This window comes from Benincasa hispida, chromosome 11, assembly GCF_009727055.1.
Source record: "Benincasa hispida cultivar B227 chromosome 11, ASM972705v1, whole genome shotgun sequence".
Taxonomy (NCBI): domain Eukaryota; kingdom Viridiplantae; phylum Streptophyta; class Magnoliopsida; order Cucurbitales; family Cucurbitaceae; genus Benincasa; species Benincasa hispida.
The window spans coordinates 17,489,617-17,495,520 of record NC_052359.1 but is presented as its reverse complement, the minus strand read 5'-3'; positions in this window follow the sequence as shown (position 1 = coordinate 17,495,520).

The following is a 5,904-nucleotide window of genomic DNA, read 5'->3' as shown; positions in this document are numbered from 1 at the left end:
TTAATGTAAATCTCATTTACATCAATCCTCCACTAGATGTATCTCATACATCATACTGATTGTATCATATATAATCAAATTACCTCTTGTCAATTTGAACATTTCAAATCAACACCAAGAATTGATCCTCAATTAAATCCATTAAGCTACCAAAGGAACCTCATGGACCTGTAGCTCGAAGCTCCAACGGTACGTGAATAATTGACTAAAATCTTTAGTCACGGGATCCACCATCCATTAACTGTCAGGCACTCCACTAAAGACCAATAGCTGAACTCTTCTTACCACATATATATTACGTGTCCATCTTAACCAATCAGCAGTGTGACAACCGTTCACAAATCGCTTGTAAGTACATCTTGGCCAATAACCGTTATGCCCCTGTAGTTACATCTGTCTCCTTAAGTACCACTGATACCTTTAAGGAACATAAGTCATAGTCCTACTATGACTGAGTCTTTTCTTCCAAAGAGAAGCTGTGGCCACTATGTTCAAGCCACGGAATCAGCCCTTAAGGGAGCAATCTTTCTACTTATCTCTACTTTGGGAAATGACTGAATTCCATCTTGTGGATTGAGTTCCCAGCTCCCAGATAAGACAAGTCCCCAAAAAGGTAGGCATGTTGAGTTGGCAATCCGGCCACGCTCACCCATACTAATCAAAGGACCGCTCTCAAAGGCAAGAGTTCCCAAAACACTCAAGATTGAGGTCGTGTCACCTATGGTCGTTTAGGTGAGATGTAAGTCTCTAGTATCAACAGCGTTAATATATAGAGTCTAGTCATCTCGTGGTTCAGATCTTATACAAACTCTTTGTAGAGGATACCCTCGCTCACACATCTCCACATGAATAGTTAGGATCTACCATTTGTAGTAGTCTACAACACTTGCAAACCTCTACAAAGCGGGCTGTATCCGTAGTGTCACCAGGATCAGGTATCCCACCTTAATCCTTATACTAAAAACCTATTTAAGTTATCAGTTAAGGCATGATCCACTTGTATATCACATATACATGCTTAAGTTCACATAAGATAACCAATGAGCTTTGTTTATTGGATATGAGTAAATGCCATAATTAAATAACACTTATTTTATTTATTAAACAGTGTGTATCTTTACAAAACAACGAGACTCCAAGAGAATTAGGACACCAATCCCAACAATCTCCCACTTGTCCTAATGACTCGGGAGACTAATGTACAATATACAATAAACTAGGGCATACCCCAGTATCATCTCCCACTTGCCCTAGACACGATGTTGCATGTCCCACAGACCTAGACTCTCTAGGTGACCCTCGAACACTTTAGCCATGAGGTCCTTTGTAAAGGGATCAACAACGTTGTGCTCCGATGCATTCCTCGTGACTATCACATCACCGTGATGCATAGTCTCCCTAATCAAGTGATATTTTCGTTCTATGTACTTACCTCAACGATGACTCCGAGGCTCTTTCGAATTAGCCACAACCCCGCTGTTATCACGATATAGTGTGATCGAAAAATCCATATTTGGAAAAACTTCCAAATCTGAAAGGAACTTCCTCAGCCAAACAGCCTCCTTAGTTGCTTCACAAGTCGTTGCGTATTCGACTTCCATAGTGGAGTCCACGATGCATCCTTGCTCGATCCTTTCTTGAATTAAATTTTATAAAACTAAATTTTTAAATAAAATAGTTTTATTTAAAACGAAAAATCAATTTCATTGAAATTTATTTGAGTTAGTGCATTTTTCCCAAAATTTGGGAAAATTCATTGGCATCACTTATGATGTTTAATCACTAAACTCCACCATGAGTTATTCAATCAATACCATGTAGGAGCAGCCCTACATGCAGCCATGTTCTAATGCATGAAATGAGTCTATATAATGAAGCTTCATGCATAAAATTTAGGGAGCTCTCTGAGATTTTTATCCAAATTGCTGCAAAACTAAAAACCTTACTACCCTCTCTCAAGTTTATCCTCAATTCAACTTGATTAGAGTGTTTCTCCCACACATTCCTTCTTAGGTATAGTGTTGAAGATCTTGTTGGTGGTCTATCTGAACAATCCAGCTCAAACTTGTGGTGATTATGCTAAAATCGTGAAGAGAACTTCAAAGGTAATGTCTTGTTCAAACCCTCTTATGAAAACCTCATGAGCAGCATGTTTAAAACTCAAATTAAGTGTAGTTTCAATGCTTATTGATTCTAAATTCTTCCGTTGCCCATTACATTACTCCTTCAATTGGTAGCAGAGCATGATTTAAGTGCTTAACTATTGTTAATTTGAGTTTGGTTGGTGTTCTTCTTGAACTATATGAAAATAGTATAATGATATGATTTTTTAGTGTTTTGGCATTTGAATCTTTTCAATTATGTTGTAACTCTTGTAATTGGCTCTTGTTTGATGGGCCTTAATATGTGTTAAGAGTCTGTAATTCGTTTAGAGTCATTAGAGTTGCAATTAGGTTGTAATCGAAGAAAGAAGTTAAAAAGGTCGAAGTAGCAGGAATTGAAAATTCGAATTTCTGCCATATACTCGATGCTCGATGGGACACTTGATGGGATTATTGATGAAATTTCATGAAATACTCGATGCACGATGCCATACTCGATGGTACTCGATGCATTTACTCAATGATATTTCATGAAATACTCGATGCATGATTTCATACTCGATGGTACTTGATGCATTTACTTGGTGATATTTCATGAAATACTCAATGCATGATGTCATACTCGATGGTACTCGATGCATCTACTCGATATTTCATGAAATACTCAATATTTGATGCTAGATGCCTTATTTGATGTTAGATGGTATCTACTCGATGGTATTTTTGTGAAATATTTGATGTTCGATGATACTTGATGTCATACTCGATGCATACTAGCATACTCGATATTGGTTGCTTTCTGATACTCAATGAGTTTTGCCCAGTTCAAGGCGGTTCGAGTGGTCCAGAACTTTTTTTAAGCCGGTTTTGCTGATTCTTGTAATAGTTAGGTTTTTATTTGTTTTAAAATACCAAAACCAAAAAACATATCAGTTTTATGTTTAATTATTTATGCATTTGATGTTTGTTATAAATAATATTTTTATATGCATAAAGTATGTCATTTAGATTTAAAATCCCCCCATTGATAAACATGTTACATGAATTATTGTATGTTATAATTAGATATAATATATAATATGCATGTTTTAGGGTTTGTTAAAAATTTATGTAATTGTTATATTGATTTTGAATACCTTTAAAGCATTATTGTGGTATGTTAAAACATGTATTTTATAAGTTTATTATAAAATGAAATTAGACTTTAAAATCCATAACAAAGATAAATAGCATGCTCACTTAGGTTAACAACTAGTTTTAATAGTTAAAATACATTGCTACCTTATAAAATTTGGTTACAAACTCAAATCGGTTCATAAACCTGTCTAAGGTTGGGGGTACTTAAGTTGACGGTCTACGTAACACCTCCTACCTTGGGATTACGACCGAAATATTAAGCGTTGTTAACTGATTTTATGAACTTGCATGAGCAGTGTGAGGTTTAAAACTAGTTTAAACACTTAGACATCGTAGGTTAATATCAAAATATAAATGCTATACTTGGATAAAAATCATATAGACTTAGGCTGTTTAAAGTTAGCTGTTTTTAAACCTAAGTAAATAAATATCCAATTATTTAGAATACTTCAGTGGGAGATTAACAATATATTCTCTATATAGTTATTAGCTCTCACATTCTTAAGACTTAGGTTGCTTCGTGTTGCTTTTACTGCGATTACTCTATTCGAAAATTGTTTGCATGGGTCAATAACAAGGTGAATGGGGGAAGTAGTTCATAGTAAGTGTCATACCCCCTCCTGGGTTTACCTCTTACCCAAAAGAAGGCGTGAAGACAACAGATATCACTCTTTCATGACATCCATTGTCCACTCTTACTAGTATCCTTTAAAACGATTAATTTTGAAGCAGAAAACTTAACGAAAATAATTGAAATTGAAACATTTTTTAGGAAACCAGTTTACAAATTTTAAACTATGTTTTACAACAGTAGCCCCATCCCGACTAGTAATTAATCTATCTCGTGCCAGACCTCAACCACTTCCTGCAACCCAGACACTTTTGCTACCTACAAGAAAACATGAAAATAAAACATGAGCTTTGAAGCCAAGTGAGTGGAATCATAGTTCTATAAGTCTATTTCAACTTATAAACATCTCAACATATCATAACATGAGGTTACTATGCAAACCTCCATCCTGAATGAAGTTTTTCACAAACCTACCTAAGCACACGATAGATATTTAACATTTCACATTTGAAACATTCATAACCTTATGCACACATAATTCTCCCTCTTATGGGCTCAGAAGCAAGGCCCATCGGCTCTCTGACCATCCCATGCAAGGTTCCTCCCACGGGCTTAGGAACTAGACTTCTCGGTCCCCTGACCATCCAGTGAGATTCTATCTCGGGCTTAGGAGCTAGGTTCATTGACCCCCTGACTATCCCAATCCCATGCTCTCCTCATGGTAAAAAGCACTCATTCATAACAATAGCATATAATTTAGAATACGATAAAAGACTAAAATAAGAAACTACTCATAGTGATCTGTTGGGATTGCTCTTCCTTCCCAGTTCACTCAGTTTCCCTTGGCCTCCTGTTGAACCTTATTTTAGATTCACTTTGGAGCTCAAATTTCTCATCATTCCGTACCATATCTCAAGATATTTCCTTATACAAATATGTTTAGAAATGTCTTAACCAACTTACCTTAAAGTTTGGCCCTAAGATTCTCTCTTGAGACTTCTAAATCTCAAGTTTTCTCCATTTGGCTCCACCATCTCTTTTCTTGTGAACACCTCTCAGTTTACTTCAATTTTGAAAGCATTACACTTAGAATTTTCTCATAGCAGCCCTCATACAGAAACTAAATTCAATTTAAAAGCTTTTGGTTCAAGAAACACCTGATTTACACGAGTAGTTGGGAAGAACTCCTCGTTTGAATTTAATATCGTTGTCTGTCCATATAGTCTGCACAACCCCTACATCCTTGCTTTGATCAATGCATGGATCAACACACCTTTCCTCTGTTCGACGCAAGGTTTCCTCTTAATTACTCTTAATCTCTCCTCTTAGCTGATTTCTTAAAGTGGAAATGCTCTTGTGAACTGAAGTGAAGCCCTTTGCCTTATTTATAAGCATTCTTACTTCACCTTGTCTTGACACCTCTAGCTTGCTGCATGCCAGGCGTCCCCTTTTCAGGCTGCCAATGCCCTTCCTTGCCACCACCAGCTTGAAGTGTCTGCCACTTCTTACTCTAGCTTAACCTAACCGATTTACATGCTTTATTCTTCTCCTAGCTCAAATTGCATGGTTTTCAAACATCCTTTTTGATTTCCATATGTCTGGTTAGTTCTTTTCAGCCCACAACCCTCAGATGTCCATGGCTCGTAGCACATCGTATAGCTCTTGCATTACTGCATGACTCATTGTTAATAATATGTCGTTGCCACGCATTACCCAACGATTTTGTTGTCGCTCACCGTTCAGCACATAGCCTGTTCATAGCTCATTGTTTAGTGATCTCTCGATGTCGCTTATTATCTAACAATCTCACTATCGCTCATTGTGCATCTCTCGTTGACCCATCGTCTAATGCATCACGCCCATCGTCTAGTGATCATGCCTATCATCTAGCAATACAATCGTCTGCACACACAACACTCCAACGACCAGTGCCCACACTCCCTCACACCTGATTCTACGGCATGCATGCTAACCTCAAAAACTTTGTTGCCACATGCATTGTCCAACGCATGGCTTTTCTTCACTCGACCACACTTGGCTTCAAGGCTTAATCTCTTATAACCTCTATAAAGTTAGCCTCATTAAAGCCTTATG